Raw genomic sequence first — 21801 nt, 5'->3', positions numbered from 1 at the left:
CCTCTGGCTCACAGCAGCTGGGGTGGCATTTCACTGGAGGACAGGAAGTTCCACACGAGCCCCCTCTCCCCTGTCACCCACCCTCAGGGACACTACAGTCTGGTCCCCTTCCCCCACCCAAGTGCCTTTATTCCCCCCTCACCAAGAGTCAACAGCACATGGGAGAGAAACATAAACAGGGCCTGCCTTGGGTGACCACTGAGGAAGAAGCCGGCTCTTATCTACCTAGCCCCCTGCACAAGTTCTGGTCCTTGGCCACACAGGCATGGCAGCCAGAGGGGCCCAGAGTCCTCTTTGGGCATGAAGTCCATGTAATATCTTTTATTAGGCCTGTGTGCAAACCACTATAGAAGCTGCCGGACTGGCAAATCCACGTCAGGCTGGATATCATGCAATTTTAAAAGATGGAAGGGTAGAAAGAAGATTTTTCAGGTCATGATGCTAAGGTCTGATCTTGCACACTGCCTTGTTAATAATCCCAGTAAAAACGTTTTCACAATGTTTTGTGGCAATTTGGTTGGTCCTAATAAAAGGAACGCCATGGATTTTGTTCTTGTTTTTGGATTTTGTGTGGTTGTACAACTCTTTTTCTTTGGGCATGCCTTGCATCCCTGCTCTCTTTTGCCTTGATGTGGCTGGGCTCCTTGGAGGACAGAGATTGCCTGCGCCCGTGCCCACAATGACTCTCTAGCTGCCTCCAGATCCATCCGGAGTGGCAGAGGAGGGCAAACACCCTATGAAACACGGGCAGATTCTCCAGCTAGGAGAGACTGATGGCTAGGATAAGCCACTACAGAGCGATGAAGAAGGCTTACAAAATGGGCTGCTGCCAAGCAGGTACATACCTCAGCCACCTTTCCCCACCCAGCTCTGTTCCCTTCCAAGTCCTAGAGAGGGCTCTCAGTTGCCCTGCAGCCCATCCAGCGGCAAGAGGATCCATTTGGATTTCTTTATCACATCAACCATGAGCCAAGAGAAACAGTACAGTAAGCCCAACTGCTGTCCCCACGGGCCTCAAATGTTAATGCTCCCTGGATCAGGCCTCTACACGGTAAATCTCACTAAGTGCAAGGAATGGTTTCCCCTACCTCAAAACCAAATGCTGGAACTTCCAGGGTGCAATTGTACTTTCTGGGGGAGACCTGGGTTCAAATCCATGCTCAAGAAGCCCAGGAAGTAGCAGTAGTAGGCGTTGTTATTATTATTAGAATCATAGGGTTGGAAGGGACCTCCAGGGTCATCTAGTCCAACCTCCTGCACAATGCAGGACATTTACAAATACCTCCTCCCTCCCGCCCCCCCTGCCCCACACCCAGTGACCCTTACTCCATGCCCAGAAGATGGCAAAATACAGTCAGGATCCCTAGCCAATCTGGCCTGGGAAAAATTGCTACCTGATCCCAAGGAGGTGATTGGCCTTACCCCGGGCATGTAAGAAGGGCCATGAGAACTAAGCACTGATGTAACCCTTTGTGCCCTCCCTCTCATGAACTGCCCAGGTTCACAGAATAAGCGTTACTATCAGATGGCCATCTAGCCTCTGCTTAAAAACCTCCAAAGAAGGAGAGCCCGCCACCTCCCGAGGAAGCCCACCTCCTGAGGTCCCACTGAGGGACCGCTCTAACTGTCAGGAAGTTCTTCCTAATGTTTAGCCGAAAACTATTTTTATTTAATTTCAGCCTGTTGGTTCTGTTCCGACCTTCTGGGGCAGCGGAAAACAACTCAATTATTATTTATTGCTCACCGACATCCAAGGCAGATTACACAGTGCAAGTGAAAATACAACTGCCAGGACATTTATTGAGCAAAGTATAATAGTGAAGAACAGTTAGGACACTCAAGAAAACAGATACAATAGGGAAGGGCAGCAAAAAATTTTGAACAAGCATAACGCCGAGGACAGAGAAACAAAGCGTAACTAACTTCCATGGCATGTTTAGCAGCACAGAAACTCCCTACTAGGCGCCTATCGGCATCAGCAGACAGTACCGGTAGCATAGCATTTACTCCCCATCTGTACCAATGCATCTCTCGGAGCTATTTCTTATGACACAGTCCTGTAATCTGGGAAGAAAGCCCTCCTGAATGATTCAGTTTTGCATAGTCTGCAGAAAGCCAGGAGGGTGGGGGCTCTCCTGACCTTCTCAGGCAGGCCATCCCATAAGGTGGGGGCTACCATAGAGAAAGCATGTGTGGGCAGCTGTTGGTTTTGCCCAAGTGCAAGAGGGTATCTGCAGAAGGCCCTGTTCAGATGAGTGAAGCTGCCGTGGCAGAACATAGGGGGAGAGGCAGTCCCACAGATCTGAGGGGCCGAGGCCATGAAGAGCTTTGAATGTGATAGCCATGAACTTGAATCGTGCCTGGTAAGTGAGGGGAAGCCAATGGAGAGACCGCAGAATGGGAGTGATACGCATGCTCCATCTAACTCCCGAGAGTAAACGAGCTGCAGCATTCTGCACCAGCTGGAGTCTCCAAGTTGGCTTTGAGAGAAGGCCTATGTAGGCTGTAGTAGTCTAGCCTGTGTCATGAATCCAGGTGGCCGGATGAGCTATGTCAAGGGAGGGGGGCTTGTTTGCAGCTGCACTTACTTGCTTCTCTGGCAACCGCGCTGGGCTAGTATTACCCCAAGGCTCTTAACTGAGTCACAACCAGGGTCAACTAAATCCCATCAAAGATCAGAGGCACAATGTCCTTCAAGATCTCTGCTTTCTCAATCAGCATCACTTCCATCTTGTCTGGGTTCAATTTCAATTTGTTTGCTTTTAAGCCAGTTTACAACAGCTGACAAGCAGCGACTCGGGACCTCTACTGCATCACCAGGGGATTTGGATAATGAGACACAGAGCTGGGTATCATCTGCATATTGATGGATACATCCTGTCAGTCCAGCCTGCATCACAGGACTGTCGGGGTGGGGGGAGAGGGGAAAGGGAAGAGTGATGTATGTTCCCCTGAGGCTCTTGGAGGAAGGGTGAGATTCAAATGACAGGAATAAGGAACACTCACAATAAGGTGCAAGGGAGGGAGGCTTAATTCTGCCTGAACTTCAACTCTGTCCAGCCAGCCCAGCCTCAGATGGGCTTCTGTTCAGTTCGGAAGCCCAACTGGGCAGGAAAAAATCAAGACGGGAGGGAAAGGGGAGGAGTGTAAAGCAGCCCCATCAAGAAAGAGCATGGGGCCGAGAGCTCCACAGGCCGGCCCTCCCTTCGAGGGCAGGGAAAAGCCAATGCCTGCCAGGCTAGCCAGCAGCTGCCAACCCATCAGAAATGCCAGAAGCCCACAGAAGCACCTGGTCACCTGCCAGCAGGTCATGCTTGCTCAAGCAGCTGCATCTGGCAGCCAAGCAGAAACTGAAGCACATATGCCAACCCAGCCGGCTTTGGCGATGGATGCTACAGAGCCCAGCTGCTATGAGCCCCTGCTCAGAGAACACTGAGCCGCATTCTTTCGGAGAGCTTCCTCAGCTTGTTGCTGTGAGTCTGGGAAGCCTTCAGCAAAGAGAGAACAGCTGCTTGGAACTGGCTCTCTTATTTCCCTTACAGCACCAAGGTAAAGGTGCCTTGCTACAGGCCAGTCCGCCAGCAGAGGCCCTGGCAGTGGATCTGGAACCCCTCCCCACTGGCTGGCTGTAAGAGCAGAGAAAGCAGCTGCTCCGTTCAATTCGCACTGTCTACCTACTGCTGTGAGTTCATATCGACCGCCACTCGCCTCGCCTCTCATTGCAGACCAGACTGGATACTGCAGAGGCACAGAGCAAACGCTGCTCCCACTCCACTTCCCATGTTTTCTTTTTTTAGTCGCCCAAGCCTCAGCCTCCTCTATCGAGGAGACACAGGTGGTTTTAAACCCAGCCAACCCTCCCCACCATCATCCCAGCACGAGAGAGAGAGAGAAATTAAAAAATCAGACACTGTCTCAATCTGCCTCTTCTAGTAGCAAAGGCACCCCCCCTCCCCCTGCACAGCAAATGGCACAAACCCAGTCTCCAAAAGGGATGCGCAGCCTGCCAGCACAGCCAGTTTGGTGCGGCTCTAAACTCCCAGCCAGTCTGCATCAACACCACACGAACACCAGAAGCGGCCTGATCCTGAGCCAGACTAGTGATCTGTCAAAGCCAGTACTGTCTGCTCTGACTGGCAGAGCAGCTCTCCGCTCCGAGCCTTTTGCATCACCTTCAACCTGGTCCTTTTCTCCGGAGAGTCTGCTTGGGATCAAACTTGGGGCGATCTGCAGGCCCAGTGGAGGCTTGACTGCTGAGCCACTGCCCTTCCCCCTGTCGCACTAGACTGGTTCTTGAGATGCTCCAGCCAACAGGATCCCTCCAAAGCCACCTCTCCAACCATTTTGGAAGTAGGCCAGCCCCCTTTCATCTGCCCCTCCCACAGCGCCATCACTTGACCTGCCCAGTGTCAACTGGAACCTTGTGCAGCACAGACCACACACTTTCTCTGCTCCGCAGAGCAGGTGGACCCTGGAAGGCAAACGCGAAGTGCTATTTTCATCACATCACAGTCCACAGTCACTAGCACAGGATTTCCAGTGAATGAAAGAAGTTCCTTGGTTTCCAGAAGTACCACCAGGAAATGCAGGTCCAGAGATGACTTCTAAGCCAGAGCACCAAACAACCATGTCCTGCTCACCAAAGATAGGCCCGACACCCACAATAAGAAAACTGGCCACCCAAGGGCACGCCTCTCGTCCTCCCCCTTGGCTGCTTTCCCCAATTTTCCCTGCATTGACTTGCCCTTGGCTTTTCTTCTAAGCCACCTTCTCCAAACGGAGAATGCGCACACAAATGCACACACAATATGGTTCATTTGTTTTGAATGTAGGTCTTGCATCTTTTTGGTGTAGTCAAACTCTAATCATGCCAAGACAAAAGACATGCCTGTTGAATCAAGTCCAGGCTGATGTACCTTTACAGCAACAAAACCAGGCAGCAGGTTTATATTGAGCCTTTTCAGGATAAGCAGGCTGTAAATACTTTAAAATAACTTTTTCTATCATTCTAATCCTTTAGAAATTGCCGGGGGTTGAATTTGAGGGCCAAAACCTCACAAGATGCAGGGGATCTTTCTTCGGACCCCAGTAGTTGAAAAAAAAGGGCCACTGTGGGTCAAGGCCATGATGCTGGAAAGGGGTTTCTGCCCCCCCCCCCTCGCATTAGAAATGCCCTTCCCCATCTGCTTTAAGCTATAGGATTTAAATAAAAGCCTGCACCTGGAGTATTTTAATGACTTTTTAAAGATTATTATTGATTTTATGGTTTTGTGATTAATTCACTGAGTTTTATGAATGTTGTTAGCCGCCTTGAGCCCATTTGTGGGGAGCGTGGGGTATAAATCAAATCAAATAAAAAAATAATTCAAGCAAAAAGCTGAAAACACCAGCCCTTTTATAAAATCTGCTGCCTACAGGAACGAAACTCAATGTGAATACTTTTTCCATTTCACAACTGCAAAGCAATCAATCAATGAAAAACAAGCTTATTGATTCTTACCTAAATTGTGATTTTTTTTTTTTTTAGTTGACACAGCAAGAAAGGACACAGAAAAAAATCACTCATACACACACACACACACACACACACTCACACGGGGAAATTTTCTAGACTGTTCTCTAGAGAAGCAAGTGGAGCCTTTGTCCAGCCTTCAAAACCACTGATCATAAAATTAAACAGTGCAGGGTAGTGGACAAAGTGGCAGACTAGAACCAGGGAAGCCTAGGTTCAAATCCCCATCCAGCCATGAATCTTGTGCATATCATACTCTCCCCTACCTCACAGGACAGCTGTGAGGATAACACAGGGGGCAGAACCAGGGCTGCTGCCCCGAGCTGCTTGGAAGAGCAGAACACGAATGTGAGGGCTGAAGCAAAGGCCCAGGGAGCAGCAGAGCAGCAAGCCAAAAATCTGAACATGACCACAAACCTGGAGAGGAGCTCTGGGGCCACTTCTGGGGCGAGCCTGGGGGCTGGGGCTGCAAATCCTTTCGCTACAAAAGAAGGGAAAACACACAGTTTTTTTCCTGGTTGACATCTGACTGACAGAGACTCCAGAGTACCAAAATACACTGGATCCCTCAGCTGAAACCAAGACCCATCCTGGACTCTGCTTTGGAGGGTGCCAAGCAGGGGCAGTCTCCTTGCCACACCAGGAAACTGACCGAAATTGCCTGTTGCCCTCTGCTTCCAAACTCACCTTCCTCAGCCATCAGGCTGACCATATTCAAGACAGAGCCCTTGAAACACCTCAAGAAAAGCAGAGCCCACAATCACTGTTAGGGAGGTGGCCCCCAAGGAGCTGCTTTGTAATTCAGCTCACAAAATAACCAAACTTGAAATACGCAAGGGCAGGTAAGATTTTTATGAATGAGAAGCTTTGGAGCCCAGAGCACAAACACTGGGGAAGGGGTGGGGGGTGGGTGGGTGGGCCTACCTTGGGCCTGGCACTGCTGCATTCAGCCGGGGGGCTTCTGCCGGTCCTGTGGACATTTGCAGTGCTGTCTGAAAAAACGGAGGGGAGGTTAGGTCAGTACAGACACAGGGACTGTTTCGGCCACACTCTCTCTTCACACATGCATGTGGCTGCTCTAGTGGTGGGTCGGGCCCACCTCAGGAGGCCGTCAGCACATCCACTGCAGGGAGGCCTATTGTGTCTGGCAACAAGAAATGCACAACACACAACCACCCCAGAGGAGGAAGACCCTGCACTTGGCAGCTACAATTCAATTCAGGCCTTTGGCATGCATTGCAAGAGGGCTGGGGTGGCAGGAGCCTTTCAGGGACTGGGACACCCCCTTCATACCAGTCCTTCAAGTGGAGCACAAGCCGGGAAGCCTCCAATCCAGACCTCAGCCCAGCCAATGAGGCAAGGCGGCCCTCAGTCCTCTCCTGGTGGCAAGAGGGGAAAGAGTATTCTCTCTTAGCTCCAGAGTACCACTGACAACTTGCATGGCACCCCAAGCAAAGCACCATCTAAGATCTGAAAGCAGAAAGACTGAGGGAGGAGGAGGCAGGGATGGCCGAGGAGGGATCAGCAGCCCTATGGCTTCATTTCCACTGGGGAGTGGAGGCTTCAGAGGAAAGGCAGGTTTCAAGGAGAGATTTCATACCTGCCTACCTACAGGGTTGTTGTGAGGGTCAAAGAGAACAACTTTGGGAAAGTACCAAGTATGATTACTATTGGTCTCATGCTCTCTCCTTCCAACCACAATAAAAGTATCAGTGCAAAAGGCATCCTCTTACAGGGGCACTTATGATGACAGTCAATCCCTCTCAACACTGCCCAGAATTCCCCCTCCACCACCAGCAACACTACAACACCACAACTCTTAGCCACATTCCTTTAACACACACAACAGAGAGCATCATCTGCCCAGCCAAACTTCTATGCTCCATGCATAGACCAGGAGAGGGGGCAGGGTGAGAATCCAGGTAGCTATTCAGCACTGCAGGCCCTCCTTCCTGGCTGACACCCCCCCTCCTGCAGCAAAGCTGTTTCCAGGACATAAGGACTTAACCGGGTTCCATAATTCACACAAAATAGAGCCAAGCGAATGGTGAAGCTTCCTTCTGCACACTGTGTCCTTGAAGCGAACAGGCTGAACTAGCTGCTGAAAGAGTCACGGACTCTGTTCCTAGGATCTGGGGCATTCATTCTCAGGGAAGCTTCTCCCACCCACCAGCACTGGAACAAGCATGAGACATAGGGTGGCTGCAGTAAAAAGTGTTGTGTGTGTGGAGGTAACCTATCTTGCAGCACAGAAAAACCCAGGCCATGCTGCAAAATAAGAGAGAGCAATCTGCCTAGCACAGCCACCCACAAGCACCCCCAAGGTCAGAGATTTGTGGCTCAACACAGCCACTCTCTGAGGCATCCTGGCCCGGTGGCTTGGAAGAGAACTCCACTTGCCATGGACAACCAGAAGAGATTTACAAATCTGAGGCTAACACAGCTGCTCGTGCCACCCTAACTCCCTTGTGGATTCAGGAAAGAAGCAAAGCATTTGGAGCTTAAAAAATTACTAAGGGAGAACATGAGACACATTTATAAAACTGTGCATACAAAGTGAAGAGAACATTTTCTCCCTTTCTGAAAATGCTAGTGGCAGGGGTACCCAGAGGGACAGGGCAGAAATTTTTCCAAAATTGAACATTTTCAAGTGCTTTGTATTTCCATGTCAATTTTCCATTTCTAAAAATTCATTGTTTCATAAAATTAATATCCCTGCAAATGGATGCCATTCCCAGTACAATATCAAGCAAGCTTGGAAGTTTCAAAGGTATAATTAATGGTTTTCAGGTCATTATTCCTGGGAATTGCATGAAAATATATGTTTTTGCTGATTTGTCAGTAAGTGGATGTTGCTAAAACCACATACAATCCAAATTTAAAAATAAAATTATGAATTCATTTGAACAGCTATTCATTTTGCCGTGACCTGGATAGCCCAGGTGAGCTTGATCTCATCAGATCTCCAACGCTAAGCAGGGTCAGCCTTAATAATAATAACAACATACTATTTATATACCGCCCTTCAGGATAACTTAATGCCCACTCAGAGAGGTTTACAAAGTATGTCATTATTATTCCCACAACAAAGCACCCTGTGAGGTGGGTGGGGCTGAGAGAGCTCCAGAGAACTGTGACTAGCCCAAGGTCACCCAGCTGGCTTCAAGGGGAGGAGTGGGGAATCAAACCCGGCTCTCCAGAGTAGAGTAGAGGTGTGCGGTTCAGAAATCCAATTCGGGAAAAATTCCTGAATCAGACCCGATCCGTAAAGATTTGGGATTTCCGAAGCATTCGAAATGCCTCGGAAAGCTTCAGAGCACTTCTTGCAAGCAGTGGCGGGGCCCTTTAAACACCATCCAAACAGCCCCCCCCCCCCACTTACCTTGGTCCCGCGGTCGGTGGTGGCTCCGGCCCTCCCCACCACCTGCGGGGTCATGGAAGGGCAGAGGACGCGGTGCAGCAGGAGGTGGTGCGGTGGCAGAAGAGCCAGCTGGCTCCAGGCTGCCACCGCCGCCGCCGCCACCACCGTGGCTGCCGAGTGACGACGCGGCCGCCACTGAGCGACGCGGCCACCAAGCAACAACGACGTGGCTGTCGCTCAGTTTACCCTCCTCCCCCAGCGCAAGGTAAGTGGGTGGGGGGTGGAAGGGTTGCCCCTGGGGGAGTAGGAGGTGGGGGGGGGAGTCCCTTCAGAATGCTACGAATATTTACGGAGCATACCGAAGCGAGTAAAATACCATAATTCCAAAGCGGCTTGCCGCTTCGGAATTATGGTATTCCCAAATTTTTTCCGAATTGATTATGGTATTCTCGAATTTTTCCCAAATTGACCCGAATCGACCTGGCCTTGCACACCCCTGGATTAGAGTCTCGTGCTCTTAACCACTACACCAAACTGACTCAGTTGGTCAGTAATTGGATAGGAGACCTCCAATGAAGACCAGAGCTGCAGAGGCAGGCAATGACAAATTACCTCTGTTAGTCTCGTCATAAAAACCCTACCAGGGGTTGCCATAAGTCAACTCCGACTTGAGGGTACTCGCCGCCACCACCACCACCACGTTATTTATGTTAGATCAAAACCAAACTTTAAATTGTTATTTCTGTATCTTTCCACATATGGAGAAAGGGCTGCTGTATTCACCAGTTTGATATGGTACCAGCAAGCACTATTTTCCACAGAGTGCAGCAATGAAACTGAACAAGATTGGGGTCGGCAGCACCTTTAAGGCCAACTAGATTTCCAGAGTATGAGCTTTCCCTTCTTCAAATACATTTAGAAGTGGAAATATGTAGGGTTTTATCTAGCAAGAAGTGGGAGTAGTATTTAAGGAAGAGTGGAAGGTGTAACAACGGCCCCAGGGCTTAATAGGAACACTGAATTCTTCTCTCACTACAGATGCTGATTATCTGCTTTTCACACCCCCAACTCTTTGTAAACAGCTCTGAGAAGGCATTAAGTTGTCCTGAAAAACGTTATATATATATCAAATATTATTATTAACAAATATTTAACAGTATTATTATACTGTACATCCATATTTAAATATCCCTTCCCTGCTTCCGGCTGAATAAATCCCTACATAATTAACACTTCCAAATGTATCTGACAAAGCTCACATCTTGGAAATCTAGTTGGTCTTTAAGGAGCTGTTGGACTCGAATCTTGCGCTTCTACTACAGACCAACAAGATTACCCATCTGAAAGTATTTTCTGTGAAACTGAGATGACCCACTGACCCTTCTATGTGGAAGAGAGCTCAACTGAGCTGGAACAGATGAGTGGACAACCACGTTTTCTTTCAATGTCTAAAAGTATTATCCCAATAAAGGTAATGGTCAGAATATAACATTTAAGCCACACTTGATTTTCCTTTTTCCTAATCCAGTATTTCAACTCAAATATTTGTTGGTATTGGAACATAAAATTAAAATGTACTACTTTTAAAATTTGTACTAACTGTAGGCCAAAATAAATATGCTCAGATAGATCACACGCTATTACGAGTACAAGAAAGTTTTCAGGAACATTTCTGGATTCATATATTTCCAGAAAAGTCACACCACTGGGGCCACCCAATTAAGCTGATGGGCAGTAGATTCAGAATTGACAAAAAGAAGTCCCTCACATAACATGTAATTAATGGGTAGGACTAACTGCACCAGCATATCGCAGTGGCCAGTAGCTTAGATGGGCTTAAAATAGATGAGACAAATTCATGGAGGAGGAGGAAGAAGAGGAGGAGGAGGAGGCAAGCAGCAGGGTCCATCAATAGCCATGAATCCCCGTTTTCAGGGGCAGGGCACCCCTGAAAACAATGGCTAGGGAGCAAGAACCAAGGTTGTGCCCTCCCTGTGGGTCTTTCTGGTTGTCAGCTATAGGGAAGAGGAGGATGGAGCCAGAGGAGCTGCTCTTATGCCAATTCAAATCCACTGTCCATCACTGGAATTACCACCAGTACACAAGGCTTGTGCCACGCCTCAAGCAATGACTGTCAGAAAAGCCGCACCTTGATCCAACCTACTCCAAATGGAGAGTGAGCAGTTTGTTTGTAGAAGGAGAACCCAGCACCCATCCCCTTGATGCTGGCATCCTACCAACTTCGAAAGATTTCCCTGACCAACCGCCAGGGAGGAGCCACAGCTCAACTGCAGCCACATCTCTTCTGCACACATCCCCAGCCTCTCCCAATAAATACTCTCAGATGTTGCCGAAGAGTTGGGAGTATTGCTGCCAGTAAGAACAAGCAACATTCAGCATGGGACAGACTCTACGTGAAGCAGCTTTCTAAAGGAAAAAAGGTACCTTTCCCTTTCAACTCATTTCCCAAGATAAAATGCATGATGATCCAAACTAGCTATTCCCAGTATTCAGCGCCATGAGGAATAAGAGACCAGGAACTTCAGCCACAGACATCACCTCATTGCAAGAGATATTCAGAGCCTCTGGGAGCCAGTCAGCTGACAACTCCAAATCCCATCCATGCATGCTTTTAACACAGAGACGTGTGCAGAACCTTGCAAAACTCAAACAAACTTGCTTTCCCAGCACCAAGCACTCTTTGGGAATGCTGGGAGCTCTTCAACTATTGCAGCCAAAGAAGACTCTGCTTAGTGAGCATCGCCACTAACAGGGGAAACAGTCCTATGAACAGCAAGTCGGCTTCCAGGTGGTGCCACTCCAGATCCTGTGGCTGAAGGCATCCAAAGGAGAAAAACATCCATGCATGGAGAAAACTAGTAAGGGAGGGAGAATAAGGGGCAATGCTGGGATAGAACTCTATAGCAGGCGAGGTGTCTGCCAGAAGAGAACAGAATTACAATAGCAACCTAGAAGGACAGCTAGCAGGCACGAAGTTCAGAACCTGAGTGACCCCGCTCTCTGGTTTGCAGCTGGCCTAGCTCGCACAGTTGCCCTTGGAAGGTGGAAGGCTGAACTTTGCTTCCATTAGCGGTGGTGCCTTTCCCCATGCAAGAAGGCAGTGCCACAGCCAAGAACCTCCAGCTTCCTGCAATCCCTGGCCTTTCTCTTTTAGATCCCTTTCCCCAGCATGGTTCACCTGGCCGGCTACTGGTTCTGCTGTGGGAACCAAAACATCCAGGCCATGTCCCAGAAGTGGATGGGAGGGCCAGCAAGGGGGTTTGGAAGATGGGGCGAGGCCTGCATGTACACCAAGCACAGAGTGAATCTGCTCAACAACGTTGTAAGCAGGTGACTTACACTGACTTACCACCTGCAGAATCTGTCGCATATATTTGGTTTGCCCAGCAAGCGTTCTCGTGGCACTTTTTATGACCCTTTTCTAGTTCACAGGAGGTTAAAGAAAAGGATTCTTTTCTCTCTCTGACAATCAATTAAAAGTAGCAGTAGAAGAGAAGATACAGTTTTTTAGTTACCAGAAATGGCTAAATATAATTTCTTCAAACCAGCTTTAAGCAACTTCAAAGCTTTATAAAAAGGCAATCTCAGTGCAAGTGTGCACGATGTCACAGCTTCAGAAAGCCCATCAAAATCATCACATGATGAAAAATAGGAAGATTCAGCTAGACTAAGAACCAGAGTTTTATAGTATGATCACCTGTTAAAGATCACATTGATTTACCTGAAGATAACGATTTCCTCACCTGATGAATTCAGAAAAGCCCCTACTCTCCTGGCTTTCCATAAACAATGCAAAACTGAATTGTTCAAAAGGGCTTTTTTACTCAGAAAGAGGGGCTGTACTTACTATAAGGTCCCAAAGAGATACTTCACTAACAAGATAGGGACCACAATACTACTATATCTGTTGCTTTAGTTCCCTGCAGTTTAATGTCGGTCTTCAAATTGCTTATGCTGTTTCAGCATTTCTTCAACTCAGTATTGGACTTCTGCTGATGTTATGACTTTGTAAATTTGCATTTATATACCATATTATATTGTTTATTGAAATATCCTTGAAATTGACTGTACTAACCACACACCTTGAGTCTCAGTGAGAAAGGTGGACTATAAATGACATAACCAAATAAATGATTGTCACTGATTATAGACAGCTGTCACATAATAGCTAGCCAAGATTTTGGTGAAGGAATTATCAGAAAGAGGTGAGATTTTGTATTTTTGTGCATATTTTATATATTATAAATTACTTCACAGATTTCTATTTAAAATCTGATTCTTTTAAATCACTTGAGATTCAGACATTGGAGAAATGTTAAAGATCTTATTTTTATTGCATGCACAATTTCATTATTAATAGAATTAAGTTGTATCTGTATCTATTTTTGATAACTTGTTTGAATAAGAGTTAACGCTTCTCTTAATATAGGTTAAAAATTGTGTGCATACCTGGAAAGGAGTTTAGAACCCATATAAAAATATTTTGTACTGAGAGGGTTTGAGGAAAGGGCCTTATCTATCAGACTTGTTTTGAGTTCCTCTGAAGCTGCCTAGTTTAAAACAATTAATCTTATGGACCGAGTAGACCGGAACTCTAACTGGGTGCAGAGTCATTCATCTGTTAGAAATTCCCCTGCTATTTTCACATCGGTTCTTCCAAAAATTCTGGAGTAAAGAAGAGAGAATAGAGAGAATAAGGGATGGGGGCATGAACACATTTTAAGAATGCATCCCCTGCCCAGTAGCCATTAAGCTAAGGGAAGCGGAGGTTGTTGGGAGGCTAAACACCAACGTGAAGTCTGCAGACATACTCCTCCCTCACACACTGAAAGCAACACCAAAAAGAACATCTGCAGAAGAGGCTCAGGCAAGCCACACGGCAGTCCCTTCCAAACGCTGCTCCAGGCAAGGCATCTTTCCCCAGCCTTCAGGAGCGTCACCTATTTCTTGTGCATCTGCTGAGTTCTTCTCTTTCTGCATTCTCTCTGACAGCTTATGCCACAGTTTCAATGTATAAACAACTTTGGGAATGTAAAGAAAATTAAAATAAAGTTCTCGCTTTTCAAACAAATGAGAGTGAGCAGAGCAGGAAATTAGCTGCTGGAGTGCTAATTGCAGAAAGGTGATTGTTGCTAATCTGAGAGGGTCCGTTTTGCTGGGGCTGACTGCTGGCCCCACCCTCTCCTGGGTGAACCTAGAATGGTACTGGGCTCCTCCTCACCAGAGGCTCTTAGCTTGGGGGCCCTGTTAGAAGCTGAGTAGCTCTTACATACTATAGGTGTTAAGCTTTTTTTTTTCTTTCTGCAAACCTTTTACAAGTGGTCTTGTGAGGCAGTTTGGCAGGGGAGTTATTAGGGAAGTACAATGTACAATAAAAATAAAAATCCACTTCTGCAATGGATTGCAGTAGCATGAGAGCTGAGACAATGACATGCATGCAGTGACATGCAAAGTCTGTGGCATACTTGTATTCTTACCTGAGGGTAACAGCAATTACATTTGCAGCAAGTGCAAGTTGGCAGCCCTACTGAAGGAGAAGATACAGGGACTTGAGGCATGCTTGTCCACACTCCATTTTGTAAGGGAAGGTGAAGAGTTCATGGACAGAATGCATGAAGCACTCCTGAGAGGGCAACAACTGGGGGAGGGAAAGGTATCTCAAGATTCAGAGGAGGAGGAAAAGATATCTCAGCATTTGAAGGAGCACCCAATACAGGAAGCAGGCGCATGGAAGAATGTAACCCATGGGAGCATGAAAATCAGGAGATATCCTAAGCCTCTGATGCTAAGCAATCAGTTCCAGGATCACTGGATCAAGGACTACTCCCCAGCCTCCTCGAGCCTTGAAGAAAGGTTCCACTGGATGAGAGGACTCAAACTTCTGCTCTCCAATATAGGAGAAGGTGTGTGCTGGTAATTTGGGAATTCCCTGCTGAGAGGGGTAGAGGGTCAAGCGTGCTGAACTGACTTGTTGTCTTGAGAGGAATGCTGTTTACCATGTCACGTATCCAGGATGTGACAGTAAGTGTAGGAAGACTCATCAAGCCCACAGATTATTATCCTTTCTTGCTGATTCATGTGGGAACCGGCACAGCAAAGAACACATTAAAAGAGACTATGTAGTTCTGGGTAAAAAGGTTAAGGACCAGGGAGTACAGGTTGTGTTTTCGTCAGTTCTTCCTGTCGAAGGTTGTGGTTTAGGAAGGGAAAGAAGAATACTGCAAATACATGACTGGCTACATAGATGGTGTCATCAGGAAAGGTTTGGGTTTTTGGACCATGGCTTATGCACGTCTATCGAGAGATAGTTTGCACTTCTATGGTTTGCACCTCACGAGGGTAGAAAAAGACGTGTTTGGTAAGAGCCTTGCAAACCTGGTAAGGAGAGCTTTAAACTAAATCCTATAGGGGAGAGAGACAAAAATTCAAAACCTGTAACGAGATGAGAACACAGAAGATTTGCAGGGAGTGGAACACATGCTAGGAAACATTAACTTGCAGGTAAGTACGGAATCAAAAAACTCAGGACATACAGCTCATGAATTCCAATGTCTCTATACTGATATGGGAAACAAGCAGGAGGAACTTCAATTCTTAATATAGGAAGGGGACTACAATATAATAGGCATTACTGAAACAGGTGGAATGACACTCACAATTGGAATACTAAGACCGAAGGATATAACTTGTTTAAAAGAGATAGACAAATAAGGAAGGGGGGAGGAGTAGCATTACATGTACAGGAGATAAATACTTCTGAGGAAATACATGTATCTGAGCATGGAAGTTCAGTTGAGAGTCTCTGGGTAAAAATAAAAGGAGTAAGAAATAATAGTGATATTATGGTGGGGGTCTGCTATAGACTACCAAGCCTGGTAGAGGACTGGGATGAGACACTCTTAGAACAAATTACGAACTTCTCAAAGAGACGGGACAAAGTGGTCATGGGAGATTTCAATTACCTGGATATCTGTTGGAAGTCTAACTGCTAAAAATGAAAGGTCAAATAAATTCCTGACTTGTCTTGCTGACAACTTCATTTTTTCAGAAAGTGGAGATGGAAACAAGGGGTTCTGCTATCTGGGACCTGATTCTCACCAACAGGGAAGAACTGGTTGATAAGGTGAAACTAGTGGGCACCCTGAGTAGCAGTGACCATGTAATTTTGGAAATGACAGTCTTGGGGAAGGGAAATGCCGTACGTAGTCAGACATATAGGTTGGACTTCAGGAAAGTAAATTTTAACAACCTGAAAGTTATGCTGAGTAGAATACCATGGTCAGAAATACTTAAGGAGAAGGGAGTTCAAGAGGAGTGGGAGTTCCTTAAAGGTAAAATACTGAAGGCACAATCACAAACAATTCCTATGAGAAAGAAAAATGGGAGGAGCCTAAAGAGGCCAAGGTGGACCCATAAACAGCTTTAGAAAGAGTTGAGACACAAAAAAAAGACTCATTTAGGAAATGGAAAGAGGGCCTTATAACCAAGGATGAATATAAATAAATAGTCAGTGCTTGTGGGGAGAATGTTAGAAAAGCTAAAACTCAGTATGAGCTTAGGCTAGCAAGAGATGCTAAAAACAAAAGGGTTCTTTGCTCCCCACGTCCCCCGGAAACAGCTCACAAAGGCACAGGGGCCATACTGGACAGAGGGAGCTGGCAACCCAGTTAATCAGACCTACCTTTGTGATTTACAGTTCAGTATAGTCTGGGGTGATCTACACTGTCTCTGTCCGTCTGCTTTTGACTGAACGAGACTAGCTAGATGTGTGTGGCTCAGGGCAGAACTTTTGCTACCCATCAGTTGCTTGCTGGAGAAGGGGGGGGCATCATGTCTGCCGCCCATGGGTGCTTGTCCACTACTGGCTGGGGAGGGGGGGCCACTTGCCCCCCCCCATGCCTCAGTGGGGATTTTGCAGTTGATAGCTCTTCCATTCCTGTTTGCTGGCATTCCATGGGGGATGGGGGGGAGTGGCATTAAGGGGCAGTGGCCAGATCAGTGGCTGGTGCCTGGCTGTGCCTGAGTGTGTCACTCACAGGGCCCTCATTTGCTGCTGTTGCCTGAACGGAGCATGTTGCCAGGGTTCCTATGGATCCCATTATGTTTGCTATGTCACCTGTGCCTTAAAAAGGGCCATGTGCTGCTGTTTCCCCCTGTGGAATGCCCACAGGGAATGGACCAGCACTGCTACAACTGTGGCTAGCCCCTCAGAACTGTGTAGCCCATAATTCATTTGATGATCGACTGGTTACTTACTATACTTGTAATCTGCCTTGACTGCCAATGAGAAAGACAGACTAAAAGTAGCCACAAATATTTGAACCGAAAAATTTGATTAGGAAAAAGCAAGAGCTTTATGCAGAAATTGTTTACTACAATCTAAAATTTAGACACAATATAGCTTGTAATTTGACAGAACTGTAAACTATTGAAACACACCCAGAGAACTACCTGACATGCAGCTCACTTATCTTCAAAAGAAGTCCACTCAACTACTTTTCTGCCAAGGCAACTCCTGACTTGCATTATTTGTTCCTTCTCTTTCAGACTGATAATTGGAATAGCCCTTTCACCACGCTGAGAGGATGCATGTAATGTAAGAACTTTAGCTATGAGGTTTATTTGACTTGCAAAGCCAGTCAGGTGAACATACAACTTGAGTTAAGAGTCAGGGGGGGGGGGGAAGCACTGGAAATTTTTCTGCCTGTCTCTCTGCTTATGTGGGGCATGCAACTTCCTTCACTGAGTCCCACAGGGATCCTTCTCACAGCTGTTCTCACCACACTGCTTCTTTTACACCAAATCAGATTTTCTGCTTTCCTGGGGCAGACAATAAGGGACCTGTTTTCCTGTTGAGGTTCCCACCTGGCGAAATGCCCATCTATGACTCCACAGAATGTGCAAAAAAGGAACTTGTTTAGGAGAGCATTTTTATGAAGAGAAGAGGGATGCAGTACAACAGAGCTGGGCAAGGGGGCACTTTTATAAAGGCAAAATTGCCTATGAAAAATACATAAACATCTATTAAAGATCCCTGGCCCTAGGGAGGCCCGCCTGGCATTGACCAGGGCCAGGGCTTTCTCGGCCCTGGCCCCAGCCTGGTGGAATGCTCTTACAAGACCAGGGCCCAGCAGGACCTGTTAGTATTTCGCCAGGCCTGCAAGACGGAGCTGTCCCGCCAGGCATATGGTTGATGCCAGGCGGTGCCCCCCCTAGGGGGGGGTTAAACTATATGCCCTCCCGTTCAATGTCACCTCGCATCTCTCACATATTCTGCTGAAAAATGCTCTATAGATGGTGAAAGGTGAGCGCCTAATGTGCTGCTATGCTCTGTTTTTATACTTATATAGATGTAGTATATTTTTAAATGAATGATATGTACTATTTATGTTTTTAATGGTAATGTTGATTAATTGTGTCGTGTGTTTTTAAGTTTTGTTGTGATCCGCCCTGAGCCCACAGGTGTGGGGAGGGCGGACTATAAACTGAATAAATTAAATTTTTCTCTTCTCCTTCATACTGCATGTTTACTGGCTGTATTATACTGTCTTTATTTCATTGCTCCTACTTGTGTAATCCAATTCACTGGATATATTATATTGGTCTTTATTGCATTGTTTTTAAAGTCCTGTAATCTGCCTCTAGTCTCAGGGGGAAAAATGGCCAATACACGAAGTAAATAAGTTGGCACTGGGCTTTTTGGTTTATATTAAGGTTCAGGAACATTGAGGCCTTGCAGAAATGAAAGCCTGACAGAGAAAGAAGTCTAACATCAAGGATTAGCAATGACAGATAAATGGAACTCTCATGCTTCAAGGAAGTCTACCTGTGAGCATCCAATGCCTGGGGCAAGTACCAGGGGATCGTTGGTACCTTCACATGCTGTGCACATGACCTTCCTAGACGCATGAAGCTGGCCTCATGATCTGGCCTAGATGGACCGACCGTGGTCAGTCCACCAAGGATACTCAAACTATCACTGAAATATAGCCTTACAAACAAGTCTTCAGAACCAATCTCACCTTACCCACTCCTAAATAAATGGGACAGTTTTCATTATATGGAAGGTGCAGCCAAATTCACTATAGTGTAGTTCTGCCCACCCCATCTCAAAAAGGAAAGATGCTGAAAACCAGTCTATCCACCTTTGAAACAAAAAAAGGCTAAAGAACCTGGGAGCTTCCTGGTTGTGTGTGTGTGGGAGGAAACATGAGATAAGTTGATAAAATTGCAAAGAAAGAAGAGGAAAAAGAATGCAGCGGTGGCCACTATCTGGAGGTTTATCAACAGTTATTAGTCCTGGCAGCTAAAAGTTCTGCATTCAGAAGTCATGATCCTTTCATGTCAGCTGCTGGAGAACGATGGTTTCCTCCCCGCCTTGAGAGCTTCCCTTTGCAGCATCTGGTGGCCAGAGGTGGACAATAGATGCTGGAATCAAAGTCCTTTTCTGGTCTGATCCAGCTGAGATCTCCTCAGACAACACCGCAAAAGTTACTAGTCCATAAAAATATCAACCAACTGGCCTGCTCACCCTCACCTAGAGTGGTAATTCTAAGCCCTAAACAAAAACACTTAATCAGCAATCAAAGACTGTCACTTCAGCTTGCCTAACTGCTCAGAGGCCACTGAGCCTCACTGTTGCTGATCAGTCATGCTATGGCAGGTTGCTAATTAGGACCCAGCAATGAGGAGTTTAAAATGACACTCAGTTTTCAGGTGACAACAACACACTATAAAACTGATGCTCAAAAAACAGCCCCTGAATTCAAAGCCTGAACAAAAAGAAATGCTTTTGCTTGTCCACTGAAACAGAGAACAGTGGTGCCAGGGGACAGTCAAGGCGCCTGCACTGAAAAGAACTTGCCTCTGGTCATCACCCACCCACCTCTGCAGGGGGGCACAGAGAGCAGGGCTTGGAAGGAGGATCTTAACTGGCGGGCTAGACAGGACAGGGGGATGGGTCCTTCCACAAACCATTCGTACTTTGAAATGGACCTGGAATTAAAAGGTAGCCACTGTAGATCTTTATTTATTGTATTTATTTAGTTTATATCCCACCTTTCTCCCCCCACAGGGACCCAAAGATTTTACGTTGTTTTCCTCTCCTCCAGTCTATCCTCACAACAAACCTGTGAGGTAGATTAGCTGAGTTGTGTTTGACAGGTATCTGAAAAAGTGAGCTGTGACTCAAGCTCATACCCTTCCACAAATTTTGTTAGTCTTACAGGTGCTACTGGACTCTTGCTCTTTTCTACTGCTACAAAGGTCACCCAGAGTTTCCACGGCAGAGATTCAAACCCGCTTCTTCCAGGTCCAGTCTCTCACTGTAGTCACCAGACCACATTCAGAGTGGACAACACACACGCTACTTTAATCAGAGGATTGACTTGACCCCTGTGTTATGTCTCCAAGAGGAGCTACTGCAGTTTTCAAAGGCAGCACCACACATTAAAGCAATCTAGCCTGGATCTCATCAGTGCGTGGATCACGAAGGCCAACTCATGCTTTTGGAGGAGGGGTACAGCTGGCATATCAACCAAAGCTGATCAAAGGTGCACGTGCTGGGAACGTCTGACTGTAGACCAGGACTGTCTCAAGCAACGACCCAGCTCCCTCAGGGGGAGAGCATTCCCTCCCAGGACAGGCCTCCTCCTCGAGCCCCAGCTCTACTATCTGTAGAACGACAAAGGTTGCACTGGGTCTCTAGTCCTGGGAAACCACGGTAGCCAGCGTACTGGCCTGGAAGATCCCAGCCGGAAGCCTTGCTGGGGGACCCCGGGCCAAGCCAGCCTGCGTCACAGGACTGCCGTGAGAATAACATGGAAGAAAGAAGAAGGTACGGAGTGCCGCCTAGGCAAGAGATAACAGGAGGAAACGAACGAACCAAGCTTCAGTCTTGCGCTTAGCGAAGCCACAAGCAGGACAGTAAAGAGTCCAGTAGCACCTTTAAGAGTAACCAACTTTATTGTAGCATAAGCTTTCGAGAGCCACAGCTCTCTTCGTCAGGTGCAACTTTATGGTAGCATAAAGCTTTCGAGAACCACAGCTCTCTTCGTCAGATGCATGCATAAAGTTGGTTAGTCTTAAAGGTGCTACTGAACCCTTTACTATTTTGCAACTACAGATTAACACGGCTAACTCCTCTGGATCTACAAGCAGGACGACGCCCCTCGGTGCCTCAGTTTTTGCATGGCCCCCTTTCTCCCCCGGGCGGTAGGGGACTGCAGGCGCCCTCCTGCTCCACTGCACGAGCCAAGCCAGGAAGGGCAGCCCGTGCCCCGCCTCTGGGGCCCCCAGTGCTGAGGGAGCGGCGCTCGGGGTCGGACGCGGCCTGCGGGGAGGGAGAGACGAGGCGGGGCCGCCACTTACCTTCCGCGTCGCGGCCACTCGCCGGAGCCCTCGGCCGGGCCTGCAGGACCGAGTCTCTGTCGCCGGCGCCTCCCCGCCCCCGGAAGCCCGGCTCGGCCCAGCCACGGCCCCGAGCCCCGCCCCCGGGGGCCGAAACTCTCGCGCGAGCGCACCGCTCCGTATAAGCGCGAAGGAAGCAAACACCGCGAGAGCTCTAGCGAGGAGGAGCTCAGCGACTGGAGGACCCGCCTCCTTGCCCCGCCTACAGTTTTTTACGGTCTCGCGAGCGTCCGCCAAGAGTCGCTCCTGCGAGGGTTCTTACCTTCCGCCCGCCCAAGCCGCGAGAGCTCCCTAGCCCTCGCGGCAAGGCCTCTCTCTTCTCGCGAGAACCTGAGCTCTCGCGGGATGTCACTGCTTTTCGCCGTCGCCCAGGCAGCTGAGGTGCTTGCTTGGTTGCTCCTAGCAACCGTGTGGGACGGGGAAGGGGACAGTTGACATTTTTTTAAAAATATGCTTTTTAGAGGCATCGTCCCATCTTTTAAAAATAGTTCACATGAAA

The sequence above is a fragment of the Eublepharis macularius genome, chromosome 5 (assembly GCF_028583425.1).
Source record: "Eublepharis macularius isolate TG4126 chromosome 5, MPM_Emac_v1.0, whole genome shotgun sequence".
Taxonomy (NCBI): domain Eukaryota; kingdom Metazoa; phylum Chordata; class Lepidosauria; order Squamata; family Eublepharidae; genus Eublepharis; species Eublepharis macularius.
The sequence above is the reverse complement of the archived record's forward strand: the minus strand, read 5'-3'. Positions refer to the sequence as shown.